We start from the raw sequence: 15,096 nt of genomic DNA, 5'->3' as shown, positions 1-15,096 counted from the left end.
CAGTATGGACTCCTGGAAACATAATTAACGGTAAGCTTAATACCTATTTTTCTATTTTCCTTGATGTGAGGCCAGGGCGAGGCCAGAGTCTGGGCCCCAGGTGACTAAGCATGGAGCAACTGGGTGAGCTGGAATCAAGTTTCTATAATTGGCAGGTTCCCGGGGCAGAGGCAGATAAAGAAAAGACCACCTTCACGACACCGGTGGGCCTCTCCGAATTCAACTAGATGCCATTCGGACTTTGCAACGCACCAGGAACGTCTCTATATTATTATATTACTCTGGATTTGTACCGATATTTACCAGTGGTAACCCGTTCTTTGTACTAATGATGTTCAGTGTGCTTACTAGCAATTATTCAGCATTTCTTTTGAACCTATATTGTACATTTCTGGAACATTTTGTATATACAGTGTTTGTTTTTTATTTATTTTGGTAGTACATTGAAGTAGGTATTTGGGAACAAAAAAGTCTGTATATTGTATTCCAAGTGGGCAATCTTCTTCATTCGTTTTAACTTCAAATTGCACTTTTGTCCAACAGAGAAGGATGTGAAGGCAAATGTTCTGTCTCGCCCTTTTATGTGATCAATTCCATTGAAGAGCCTCTGCACATCATCAACTTGGTCAAGTTTTCTCCTTGGTACCTTGATCCTTTCAGGGTTCTTAGGCAAATCAGCCCAATATAAATCAGTCCTATAAGATTGAGCTGCCGCCCAATCTGTGGATTGCAAATGCCTTTCACGCCTTGCTCTTGAAATCGGTAGTCCTTAATAGATTCTCCAAGGTCCGTACTCCTGCCCCTATGTCCATTGCTGGAGTTCCTTTGGACGTGTTTGAGGTTAAGTACATTTTGGACTTTAAGAAGGTACAGGCGAAGACCTTTTATTTGGTCAACTGGAGAGGTTTTAGCCCCAAGGAGAGGTTTTGGGAGCCTGCTGAGAACATCCATACCCAAGCAATTCTCGCAAGGTTCCAAAAAGGTTCTTGCTAGGCTCTGGCCAAAAGTGGGTGTAAACGGGATGTACTGTCATGGCAGTAACTCACAGGCTTCCCCAGCATCACCGTACTCTCCATGCGGTTTCTCCTCATGTCTGGCCATCCCGCTGAATCAGACTCATGCAGCACTGCTGCACCCGCATGTGGCTTCAATCTAGCTTTAGAAGGTGTTGCCGGTCTTTGCAGGAATTTAACTCTGCTGTGTCCTGCAGAAATTAGCTTCTCCAGCCTATTCCGTACTAGCAGGCCTTTATCAGGCTGCTCTTCCTTCCACTCCCTGCCCGAACTTTGGTTCCTACCCATTGGATCATGTTTATGCTTTCCTCAAAATTCTTTGTTACTGACCTGGCTAGTTTTGACATCCTGCCTGACTTCTCCATTCCTGTCTTCAGCTGCGTTTACTGATCATGTGCTGCCACCTCAACCTCAGACCATCTGATTACACCTCTGTTTTGCCGCTCTATACATGTACCGTGCTTCTGCTGCAGACCCAGGAACTGCCCTGGAGTGGTACCTGGTGACTACCGGCAGCCAAGTCTATCCTCACCATCAGAAGCTCTAGTGAATACCCAGTAGCAACTCAGTTACACCCCTTCTAGGTAAATCCGGCAAGTTCAACAGTGGGTCCACACCCACCAGCATTATAATCACTTCATAATGCAGGGGTATGAAGAGGCCATAGGAAAAACAGTGGCAACCGGATACATAAATCTGACAAACGATGATACTTTCTATACAGCCCAGTCAGTATAAACGTAACAGTCATCTTACATAGCTTACCCAAGGGACAAGTCTACCACTTGTTTGAAGGAAGGCAAAAAATGTGTTGAGGGCCACACAAGCCTGTTTATGTAGCAACCCTTACTTGCTGTGGACACATGTCTTTTATCCAAAGAAGAGGAATAAATACAGGTTCCATGCATTTATGATTGCCTAATAAGTGGGCTTAATTGGTTGGTATTTTGCTTAGACAATTGTTTTACTGTTTATTAACCTTGAATAATGGGGGGCCATTAGATTAATCCATTGTCTTTTGCCCTGTGACATCCAGGAAAACATTGTTTGTCAACAATTTTCTCCTGGATAACACTGTGCTACAGCCAAATTGGTTAAGAGACTAAAGGTACTGTTACACTAAACGATTTACCAACGATCACGACCAGCGATACGACCTGGCCGTGATCGTTGGTAAATTGTTGTGTGGTCGCTGGGGAGCTGTCACACAGACAGCTCTCTCCAGCGACCAACGATCAGGGGAAAGACTTCGGCATCGTTGAAACTGTCTTCAACGATGCCGAAGTCCCCCTGCAGCACCTGGGTAACCAGGGTAAACATCGGGTTACTAAGCGCAGGGCCACGCTTAGTAACCCGATATTTACCCTGGTTACCATTGTAAAAGTAAAAAAAAACAGTACATACTCACATTCTGATGTCTGTCACGTCCCCCGGCGTCCACAGGGTTAAAACTGCTTTCGGCAGGAGCGCTGCTAATGCAAGTGCTCCGGCCAACAGCTTCCCTGCACTGACTGTGTGAGCGCCAGTCGTAAAGCAGAGCACAGCGGTGACGTCACCGCTGTGCTCTGCTTTACAGCCGGCACTGACAGTCAGTGCAGGGATGCTGTCGGCCAGAGCGCTTGCATTAGAGATGGCTGCACCTGTTCACATTAGCTTGTAAGTGCCCGTCAGTCTTTTGTCATTTGATTATTTCATCATCATTGCATTTGATTATGTAATTACAATTACAGTTGCATCACCTACTTTTATAAAAGCTCTCTGTGTAAGGTATACAGTTTTAGGATTTCTTGACTTAGTTTCTTAACATATTGACTTATTTCCATGTTTTTTTCAGATACATGTTGTTCTTGCATTAACAAAGCGAACATTTTTTGCTACATATGCGGAGAAGTCACTTTTGTGTCACAAAGGCGAAACCTAATTTGATATGTATGTACATTTTATCCCATCATATAAAGTTTATTTAAAAGAACAAAACCAAAGGTGAAACTTGACTACCATGATAGGGAAAGTCTACAACCTGTATTTTGGCTACAGAATAGGAGATCAGGACAACAGTTGGCCTCCACACATATGCTCCAATAGATGTTCATCACATCTTATCCAGTGGTTGCATGGGAAGAAGCAATCTATGCCTTATGCAGAGCCAACTGATCACATTGCCCCCATTAGGAAGAGTTTCAAAGACGAAGAAGTGAACTTTACAGAGTCTAAACATTCCTTCTGCAATATGCACAGTACCACATACCGAAGAACTGCTGGTTCTAAAAGCACCAAAAAACATTTTTAGTCAAGTGGGGAAGAAGAGGGTGCTTGGCGTTATGAAGTATCTTCCTCTCACCATCAATACTGTCTATCAGGAACCTCAACTGAGCCACATCTTATAACACAAAGTGTATTGAATGATCTTTTTACAGATTTGGCAGGAGTTTGTATGATCTCCTCGTGTTTGCGTGGGTTTCCTCCTGGTACTCCGGTTTCCTCCCACATTCCAAAGACATACTGATAGGGAATTTAGATTGTGAGCCCCATCGGGGACAGTGATGATAATGTGTGCAAACTGTAAAGAGCTGCGGAATATGTTAGCGCTATATAAAAATAAAGATTATTATTAAAAAATTAAGATATTATTATTTGGATCTGCCCAAGAGTAAGGCTGCGCTCTTAGGTTAGAGGCTACAGCAGAGGAATCTCCTAGCGGGCAATGTTCGTATTTCTTGGTTCCGCAACCGTCAGGGCCGGCTCCAGGTTTTTGAGGGCCCCGTGCGAAAGAGTCTCAGTGGGCCCCCCCCTTTAATACATACCACGATTCATGATGCCCAGATACAGCAGAGAAATATAGGTATAGTCCAATGCCATAATTCACTTCTTACATGAGTGATAGCTATTGTAAATTCTGCAGTGTATATATACAGGACAGGAGGAGTGGTACTGTGCGGTGTATATATACAGGGGAGAGGTACTGTGCAGTGTATATATAGAGGGGAGAGGTACTGTGCAGTGTATATATATACAGGGGAGAGGTACTGTGCGGTGTATATATACAAAGGAGAGGTACTGTGCAGTGTATATATACAGGGGAGAGGTACTGTGCGGTGTATATATATACAGGGGAGAGGTACTGTGCGGTGTATATATACAGGGGAGAGGTACTGTGCAGTGTATATATACAGGGGAGAGGTACTGTGCAGTGTATATATACAGGGGAAAGGTACTGTGCAGTGTATATATATACAGGGGAGAGGTACTGTGCGGTGTATATATACAGGGGAGAGGTACTGTGCAGTGTATATATACAGGGGAGAGGTACTGTGCGGTGTATATATACAGGGGAGAGGTACTGTGCGGTGTATATATACAGGGGAGAGGTACTGTGCGGTGTATATATACAGGGGAGAGGTACTGTGAGGTGTATATATACAGGGGAGAGGTACTGTGCGGTGTATATATACAAGGGAGAGGTACTGTGCGGTGTATATATACAGGGGAGAGGTACTGTGCAGTATATATATACAGGGGAGAGGTACTGTGCGGTGTATATACTTCAACAGCCGCCCAGCCCAGGCCCCCAGCACCTGTCCTGTATATATATTATATACACTGTACCTATACAGGCTGTGCTGGGGGCCTGGGCGGCTGCTGTAGTATATATATATATATATATATATATGTCAGCTGCAGCCGCCCAGCCCATGGCCGCCCCCCCAGGTCACCCAGACTGTCAGAATATACAGCGATATAGCATGGCACTCACTCAGGTGCTGTGTCGTTAACCCCTATGTGCCTGGCCCTGCACTGACTGAGAAGATGCTTGTGCCAGGCAGGGCAAATTGAAAGGGTAGAAAGGGTTAAAGCGGCCAGATGGATGTATGACTGCGTGAGTGGGCCCCCCTGTCTTGTCAGGGCCCCGGTACTTGCCCGGGTGCTGACGCCGGCCCTGGCAACCGTGATAAAGACCTTCTCCAACACTTCTTCATGGGGGCGATTTTGTGGCATGTAACAACATCAACAGTTTAATGAAAGCTCTGAAGTTATGATCCAGAGAAATGCAGGTTCTTCATCGATTAGTCCAAAACAAGCATAAAAGCTGACTTGCTGCACAATGGCAATGCATTACCTTCAATTCCAGTTGTTATGACATCTACATGAAAGAAACCTATGACAACATGAAGCTGCTGTTGAGGTGCCTGAACTGTGTCCAATAATTTGTGGTCCCTCTGTGGTGACTTGGTCTCCAGGGTGGATACACAATTTACTGCTCCTTTCTGTGTGAGTGGGATAGTCGTGCGAGAGACTATCACTACGATAAAAGAGGCTGGCCTCTCTGACATTCACTTCAGCCACGGAGTAAAAATGTCCTGCATCCAGCACTTGTTGACCCACATAAGATTTTGTAATCTCCATTGCATATCAGGTTAGGCGTAATGAAGAAGTTTGTGAAGATAACGCAACCTGACAAACTTTTAGAAACCTGTAAATGGGAGAAATTGTTCTTTGAGGATGTTTAGACCCCATAGAGGTCATACACACATGGATCTGCTCCGTACACCTCGTACACAAGCGGTTCCGCTCCGTACCTCGTACACACGTGGCTCCGCTCCATACACTTCCTACATACACGGCTCTGCTCCGTACACTTCATACAAACGAGGTTCCACTCCGTATACCTCTCCACGCGGCTCTGCTCCGTACACCTCGTACACACGGCTCTGCTCCGTACACCTCGTACACACACGGCTCCGCTCCGTACACCTCGTACACACACGGCTCTGCTCCGTACACCTCGTACACACGCGGCTCCACTCCGTACACCTCGTACACACACGGCTCCGCTCCGTACATCTCGTACACACGCGGCTCTGCTCCGTACACGTCGTACACACACGGCTCTGCTCCATACACCCCGTACACACACGGCTCTGCTACATCCACACTGTAAACCCCTCCTGACCCCACACAGAAACTTCCCCTCATCCAGCACCATGACAACCAGCACAGCAGAGTCCTGCATACACTGAGGCCCCTGATCATGTGACCCCTGACTCCTCCCCTCCTGTGACCTCATCACAGGTCCTGTGTGCACAGAACAGCCATATATCTGGTGTGCGGCTCTGCAGGTGGAGGTAGGTGGAGAGCCCCTACTACTAGGCCCAGGCCTTTGCTTCTAGGCCTTTTGTCTATGATCAAGTGTAGTTTCTTTTGAAAAGGCCCTCTATGTCCGGGGACCACCCTAGTAGACTGGTACAATGTGCACACTGGGTTTGGTGGGCTTGTTAGTATTCCGGGCGGCTTATATAGTCATATAGTGGAAAGCATGGCCCTTAGGATTGACGCCATTAGGCCAGCTAAGTTTGAAAGACCGAAGTGCCCCAAGAATGGTGACCCTGCGGTGCCTTAACCCCTTAGCGACCGCCGACACGCCTTTTAACGGTGGCCGCTAAGGGTACTTAAACCACAGAGCCGTTAATTAACGGCGCTGTGGAAAAAGTAAATAGCGCCCCCCAGAGTTGGATTTTCTCCGGGGTCTCGGCTGCCGAGGGTAGCCGAGACCCCAGAGAACATGATTCGGGGTTTTTTTAACCCACCCCGCATTTGCGATCGCCGGTAATTAACCGTTTACCGGCGATCGAAAAAAAAAAAAAACGCGATCTCTTTTTAATTTCTCTGTCCTCCGATGTGATAGCACATCGGAGGACAGAGAAAAGGGGTCCCAGGTGGCCCCCCAATACTTACCTATCTCCCCCGATGCTCCTCGTGTCTCCCGGTGGGTTCCGCCATCTTCAAAATGGCGGGCGCATGCGCAGTGCGCCCGCCGGCCGGCCCCGCGAGAATCTTTGGGGTCTCGGCTGCCGGGGGTAGCCGAGACCCCAAAGAGCATGATCGGGGTCGGTTTTACCGACCCCTGTTTTGCGATCGCCGGTAATTAACTTTACCGGCGACCGCAAAAAAAAAAAGTAAAGTGTAATTCTCTGTCCTCTGATGTGATCGCACATCAGAGGACAGAGAAATAGGGGGATTCGGGGACCCTAGCATACTCACCTAGGTCCCTGGATCCTCTTGCTGCTCCTCCTGGCCGCCGGCAGAAGAGAATGGCGGGCGCATGCGCAGTGCGCCCGCCATCTGTCTCCATCTGCCGGCCGGCAGGAGAACAGCAGTTGGGGCTAAAATTAGGGTTAGGGGTAGGGTTAGGGATAGGGTTAGGGCTAGGGTTAGGGCTAGGGTTGGGGCTAAATTTAGGGTTAGGGGTAGGGTTAGGGGTAGGGTTAGGGCTAGGGTTAGGGGTAGGGTTAGGGCTAGGGTTAGGGCTAAGGTTAGGGCTAAATTTAGGGTTAGGGTTGGGGCTAAATTTAGGGTTAGGCTTTTTTCACACTTACATCGGTACGGGGCCGTCGCAATGCGTCGGCCCGACATACCGACGCACGTTGTGAAAATTGTGCACAACGTGGGCATCAGCTGTAGTTTTTCAACGCATCCGCTGCCCAATCTATGTCCTGTGGAGGAGGGGGCGGAGTTACGGCTACGCATGCGCGGTCAGAAATGGCGGATGCGACGTACAAAAAAACGTTTGATTGAACGTTTTTTTGTGCCGACGGTCCGCCAAAACACAACTGATCCAGTGCACGACGGACGCGACGTGTGGCCATCCGTCACGATCCGTCGGCAATGCAAGTCTATGGGCAAAAAACGCATCCTGCGGGCACATTTGCAGGATCCGTTTCTTGTCCAAAACGACGGATTGCGACGGAATGCCAAACGACGCAAGTGTGAAAGTAGCCTTAGGGTTAGGGTTGGGGCTAAAGTTAGGGCTAGGGTTGGGGCTAAAGTTAGGGTTAGAGTTGAGATTAGGGTTAGGGTTTGGATTAGGGTTGGTATTAGGGTTAGGGTTGGCATTAGGGTTATGCTTGGGATTAGGGTTAGGTTTGGGATTAGGGTTAAGGTTAGGGTTGTGATTAGGGGTGTATTGGGATTAGGATTAGGTTTGAGGTTAGGGTTGAGATTAGGATTAGGGGTGTGTTGGATTTAGGGTTTTGATTAGGGTTATGGTTAGGGTTGACATTAGGGTTGTTTTGGGGTAAGGGTTGTGATTATGGTTAGGGTTAGTGATTAGGATTATGGATCAGGTTAGGGTTAGGGGTGTGTTGGGGATAGGGTTGGAGCTAGAATTGGGGGGTTTCCACTGTTTAGGTACATCAGGGGGTCTCCAAACACGACAGCCAATTTTGCGCTCAAAAGTCAAATGGTGCTCCCTCCCTTCTGAGCTCTGCCGTGCGCCCAAACAGTGGGTTTCCCCCACATATGGGGCATCAGCGTACTCGGGATAAATTGGACAACAACTTCTGGGGTCCAATTTCTCTTGTTACCCTTGTGAAAATAAAAACTTGGGGGCTACAAAATCTTTTTTGTGGAAAAATATATATATATATTTTTTTTATGACTCTGCATTATAAACTTCTGTGAAGCACTTGGGCATTCAAAGTTCTCACCACACATCTATATAAGTTCTTGGGGGGTCTAGTTTCCAAAACGGGGTCACTTGTGGGGGGTTACTACTGTTTAGGTACATCAGGGGCTCTGCAAACGCAACATAACGCCCACAGACCATTCTATCTAAGTCTGCATTCCAAAATGGCGCTCCTTCCCTTCCGAGCTCTGCCGTGTGCCCAAACAGTGGTTTACCCCCACATATGGGGCATCAGCATACTCAGGATAAATTGGACAACAACTTTAGTGGTCCAGTTTCTCCTGTTAACCTTGTGAAAATAAAAACTTGGGGGCTACAATATCTTTTTTGTGAAAAAAAAATATTTTTTATTTTCACGACTCTGCATTATAAACTTCTGTGAAGCACTTGGGCATTCAAGGTTCTCACCACACATCTAGATAAGTTCCATGGGGGGTCTAGTTTCCAAAATGGGGTCACTTGTGGGGGATTTCTACTGTTTAGGCACATCAGGGGCTCTCCAAACGCGACATGGCGTCCAATCTCAATTCCAGCCAATTCTACATTGAAAAAGTAAAACGGCACTCCTTCTCTTCCAAGCTCTGCGGTGCGCCCTAACAGTGGTTTACCCCCACATATTGGGTATCAGCGTACTCAGGAGAAATTGCACAACAACTTTTGTGGTCTAATTTCTCCTGTTACCCTTGTGAAAATAAAAATTTGTGGGCAAAAAGATCATTTTTGTAGAAAAAATGTGATTTTTTTTTTTCACGGCTCTACATTATAAACTTCTGTGAAGCACATGGGGGTTCAAAGTGCTCACCACACATCTAGATATGTTCCTTAAGGGGTATAGTTTCCAAAATGGTGTCACTTGTGGGGGGTTTCCACTGTTTAGGCACATCAGGGGCTCTCCAAACGCGACATGGCGTCCAATCTCAATTCCAGCCAATTCTACATTGAAAAAGTAAAATGGCGCTCCTTCACTTCCAAGCTCTGCCATGCGCCTAAACAGTGGTTTACCCTCACATATGGGGTATCGACGTATTCAGGAGAAATCGCACAACAACTTTTGTGGTCTAATTTTTCCTGTTACCCTTGTGAAAATAATAATTTGTGGGCGAAAAGATCATTTTTGTGTAAACAAAAGCGATTTTTTATTTTCACGGCTCTACGTTATGAACTTCTGTGAAGCACTTGGGGGTTCAAAGTGCTCACCACACATCTAGATAAGTTCCTTAAGGGGTCTAGTTTCCAAAATGGTGTCACTTGTGGGGAGTTTCCACTGTTTAGGCACATCAGGGGCTCTCTAAACGTGACATGGCGTCCGATCTCAATTCCAGCCAATTCTGCATTGAAAAAGTCAAACGGCGCTCCTTCAATTCTAAGTTCTGCGGTGCGCCCAAAAAGTGGTTTACCCCCACATATGGGGTATTGGCGTATTCAGGAGAAATTGCATAACAAAATTTATGGTTACATTTCTGTTTTCGCACTTGTGAAAATAAAAAAAAATGGTTCTGAATTAAGATGTTTGCAAAAAAAAGTTAAATGTTCATTTTTTCCTTCCACATTGTTTCAGTTCCTGTGAAGCACGTAAAGGGTTAATAAACTTCTTGAATGTGGTTTTGAGAACCTTGAGGGGTGTAGTTTTTAGAATGGTGTCACACTTCATTATTTTCTATCATATAGACCCCTCAAAATGACTTCAAATGTGATGTGGTCCCTAAAAAAAAATGGTGTTGTAAAAATGAGAAATTGCTGGTCAACTTTTAACCCTTATAACTCCCTAACAAAAAAAAATTTTGTTTCCAAAATTGTGCTGATGTAAAGTAGACATGTGGGAAATGTTATTTATTAACTATTTTTCGTGACATATCTCTCTGATTTAAGGGCATAAAAATACAAAGTTTGAAAATTGCAAAATTTTAAATTTTTTTGCCATATTTCCATTTTTTTCATAAATAATCGCAAGTAATATCGAAGAAACGTTACCACTAACATAAAGTACAATATGTCATGAAAAAACAATCTCAGAATCAGCGGGATCCGTTGAAGCGTTCCAGAGTTATAACCTCATAAAGTGACAGTGGTCAGAACTGCAAAAATTGGCCTGGTCATTAAGTACCAAATTGGCTCTGTCACTAAGGGGTTAATTCAATGGGATTGGGAACCCCATGAATTTTGACACATTTGCATACGCACATCACTTTTCTTACTTATTGAGCACACACACTTTTCCTGGCCTTTTGATAGGTTATTTTAAATTCCCAGTCTAATGTTAATCCAGTATTTCACTGGAAATACCTTCATTATTTATTTTAATATTTTTCACTGTTTGTCACCCAATTCTCGTGTCCTTTGTCACTAGGATTTGTCAGTATGCGGTTTTCTTACATGTTCCTTCCTTGGCAGGTCTATGGGAGGAGTGTGCGGCCATTCGTTTTCGCTCCCCCCTGACCACAAGCGCTCTTTCTCTTGTGTACCTCAGATAAAATGGAGGAGGCTAAATATCTCTCTCTGTGTACCTCATAAAATGGAGAAGGTTCTACATATTTCTGTACCTCAGATATAATGGAGGGGCTCTCTATCTGTTTTTTTCTCAGATATAATGGAGGACGCTCAGTATCTCTCTTGGTGTACTTCAGATATAATGGAGGAGGTTCTGTCTCTTAGCGTACCTCAGAAATTATGAAGGAGGCTGTGTCTCTCATGGTGTACCTCATATAAAATGGAGGCGGCTCTACCTTAAATAAAATGGAGGAGGCTCTGTCTCTCTTGGTGTACCTCAGTTTAACATGGAGGAGGTTCTCTCTACAGGTATACCTCAGATATAATCGAGGAGGCTCTGTATCTCTCTTGGTGTACCTCAGATTAAATGGAGGGGGCTCTGTCTCTCTTGGTGTACCTTAGTTTAATATGGAGGAGGTTCTCTTTCTAGGTGTACCTCAGCTATAATGGAGTAGGCTCTGTATCTCTCTTGGTGTACCTCAGATAAAATGGAGGAGGCTTTACTTCTCTTAGTACTTCAGAAAGAGGGAACGATTATCCCTCTTTTTTGTGTTGCATACAATGGAGAACACTCAGACTGCCATAGTGTATCCTCATCTCTCTCCTTTTATCTTTCTGACAGGGCTGACATCCAATCATCTTACAGTCTTTCCTCAATTCTCTAGCTCCTCCCTCTTTCTGATTTATTTTCTGTGGATGATGGGAGGTGTAATTTTTTCCCTATGCATGTTTATTTTACCAAAGAAATGGGAATTCTCAAGTTTGGATTATGAATAACTTGCTGATCGCTGGCAGTCCAGCCACAGGGACCCCCACCGATCCAGAGAACCATATGAATGGAGCAATAGCAATTGTGCAAACTTCATTCTTATGGAAGTGCTTAAAAACAGCTGAGTACAACTCTTATCTATCACTGGCATTGCTACTTAAAATGGATGGAGCCGCAATATGCATGTTCAACTATTGCTTCATCCACTTGGGGCTCTTTAGGTCTCTGGATCGGTGGGTGTCCCAGCATTCGGAATAACTTACAACTTCCAAACTTCAGACTACCTTTATAAGACCACAGCCAGTTCTTATTTTTACCCCTTTTCCCTTTCTCTAAGGAAGGACCCATTTCTGCTGGATGAGTTGTAGTTTTGAATGACACCATAGATTTTATGATATAACGTACTGAAAAGGGGGGAAAAAAAATAAAAGTGAGATAAATTATTGAACAGAAAAGCATTAAGTTACTTTCTGGTAACTGCATTTTACAGAGGACAATGACAGCACCACGAGAGATTACAGAGCTTGAGAGGACCTCCATGGTTGATGGCACAAAGAATATATATATACGACTTTAACAATTCACCCCATGTGAAACTTATAAGCGGAAGAAGTGCGCACCCATACTTTTAAGGGAGGGAACTAAGGGTGCTGTCATGGGCCTCCGAACAATGCCGTTACCAGTAAGTAAACTAATGCTTTATTCGGAATCCCATGACAGCACCACAAGAGAATTACAGAGATGTAAACTAGCTTAGGGAGGGACTACAGCTTGCAGCACCCTTAACCCAAAGATGAGCTCAGTGAAAGCACCCATGTCTAGCCTATAATGGTCAAAAAAGGTGCAAGGGGATGACCATGTAGCCGCCTTACATATCTGGTCGATGGAAACGCCAGATCTCTCTGCCCAAGAAATTGCCATGGCCCGGGTAGAATGCGCCTTTAAGTTCTGTGGAGCCGTACCGCCACCTGCTGTGTAAGCTAGAGAGATAGCCTCCCTAATCCATCTTGCTAATATACATTTTGAAACCCTATAATAATATAATAATAATTTTTAATTATATAGCGCCAACATATTCCACAGCACTTTACAATTAAGCGGGGACATGTACAAACAATAAATTCGGTACGAGTTAAGACAATTTAAACAGTGACATTAGGAGTGAGGTCCCTGCTCGCAAGCTTACAATCTACAAGGAAATGAGGGGACACAATAGGTGAAAAGTAATTGTTATTTCAGGTCTGGCAATTATAATAAATAGGGATTTTCATACAAAGCTGCATGATCCGGTCATTAGCCCGTGTGTTTAAGTGCAATGGTCGAGTATAAAGTGCAGTTATGTGTATGGAGGGTGTGGAGACAGATGAATAGTAGGGTGCAGATTCAGAGTAATATTTGGAAGGAGGGAACAGGGCAAAGTTAGTTTACTGAGTAGTTGATGTGGTAGGCTTGTTTGAAGAGATGGGTTTTCAGAGCGCGCTTGAATAGGTCGGGGCTAGGTATCAGTCTGATCGTCTGGGGAAGTGCATTCCAGAGAGCTGGAGCAGCACGAGTAAAGTCTTGGAGACGGAGGTGTGAGGTTCGGATTACAGGGGATGTTAGTCTTAGGTCATTTGTAGAACGGAGGGCACGTGTAGGGCGATAGACAGAGATGAGAGAGGAGATATAAGGCGGTGCAGAACTGTGGAGAGCTTTGTGGGTGAGAGAGATAAGTTTATACTGGACCCTATGGAAGTTTGAGGCAACCTTGGGCAAGTAGGCCAGATCTGGCCTAAGTACTAACTACCCTGTCATCCAAAACCTGTGTGTAGGGGGGAATTCTAGAGAGTGCCTGAATATCGCTTATTCTACGGGCCGATGTGATAGCCACTATAAAGCTACCTTGAGGGATAGGATTTTAATTGAGGCAGATATCATAGGCTCAAATAGAGGATCCGTCATATCCGTAAGGACTAAGTTCAAGTCCCATGGGACACACGAAACCCTGTGTATGGGCCTAGACCTGCCAACTGCTTTAATAAGTCGGGATATCCTGTAATTTCTTGCGATGTCATAATTAAATAATGCACCGAGGGCCGAGACTTGTACTTTACGGGTACTAGTAGCCAGACCTAATTCAAGGCCTTTCTGCAAAAATTCGAGAATCTACCCTATAGGTATCCCTTTTTTTAGCTTTAAGGTCATAAGTGGCTAGAAATTGTCTCCAGGTTTTAGCATAGATCTTGACTGTAACTGATTTTCTACTTTTTAGAAGTGTATCTTTCAGATCGGGGGAGAATCCTTTATAATCCTTTAATAATGCCCTTTCAAACTCCACGCTGTCAGGTGGAGCCCTGCTACCCGTGGGTGATTGACTGTACCTTGGACAAGAAGATCGGGAAGTACCCAGGGGTCTCAGACTGACATTGTCCTCAATCATGAAAACCAAGCCCTCCTGGGCCAAAATGGGGCAATTAATATACCGTATATACTCGAGTATAAGCCGACCCGAGTATAAGCCGACCCCCCTAATTTTGCCACAAAAAACTGGGAAAACTTATTGACTCGAGTATAAGCCTAGGGTGGAAATGCAGCATTTACCGGTGAATTTCAAAAATAAAAATAGATCATTATCGCCCCATAGCTGTGCCATATAGTGCTCTGCACCGTTCATATTTCCCCATAGCTCTGCCATATAGTGCTCTGCACCGTTCATATTTCCCCATAGCTCTGCCATATAGTGCTCTGCACCGTTCATATTGCCCCATATCTGCCCCATATAGTGCTCTGCACCGTTCATATTGCCCCATATCTGCCCCATATAGTGCTCTGCACTGTTCATATTGCCCCATATCTGCCCCATATAGTGCTCTGCACCGTTCATATTGCCCCATATCTGCCCCATATAGTGCTCTGCACCGTTCATATTGCCCCATATCTGCCCCATATAGTGCTCTGCACCGTTCATATTGCCCCATATCTGCCCCATATAGTGCTCTGCACCGTTCATATTGCCTCATATCTGCCCCATATAGTGCTCTGCACTGTTCATATTGCCCCATATCGTGCTCTGCACTGTTCATATTGCCCCATATCTGCCCCATATAGTGCTCTGCACCATTCATATTGCCCCATATCTGCCCCATATAGTGCTCTGCACCGTTCATATTGCCCCATATCTGCCCCACATAGTGCTCTGCACTGTTCATATTGCCCCATATCTGCCCCATATAGTGCTCTGCACTGTTCATATTGCCCCATATCTGCCCCATATAGTGCTCTGCACCGTTCATATTGCCCCATATCTGCCCCATATAGTGCTCTGCACCGTTCATATTGCCCCATATCTGCCCCATATAGTGCTCTGCACCGTTCATATTGCCCCA

The 15,096-nt window shown here is 45.2% G+C and overlaps 1 protein-coding gene across 1 annotated transcript in view; it reads left to right on the top strand.

Annotated features, from left to right (window-relative positions):
- Positions 1–6,087: 6,087 nt before the first annotated feature.
- Positions 6,088–15,096, top strand: part of LOC138663748 (zinc finger protein 585A-like) — a 94,133-nt gene continuing 85,124 nt past the window's right edge. The window contains exon 1 of the mRNA XM_069750077.1: positions 6,088–6,136. The gene's annotated coding sequence lies outside the window, so the exon portion shown is untranslated. The remainder of the gene's footprint in view (positions 6,137–15,096) is intronic.

This window comes from Ranitomeya imitator, chromosome 2, assembly GCF_032444005.1.
Source record: "Ranitomeya imitator isolate aRanImi1 chromosome 2, aRanImi1.pri, whole genome shotgun sequence".
In the NCBI taxonomy this organism is placed as follows: Eukaryota; Metazoa; Chordata; class Amphibia; order Anura; family Dendrobatidae; genus Ranitomeya; species Ranitomeya imitator.
The sequence above is the reverse complement of the archived record's forward strand: the minus strand, read 5'-3'. Positions and strand labels throughout refer to the sequence as shown.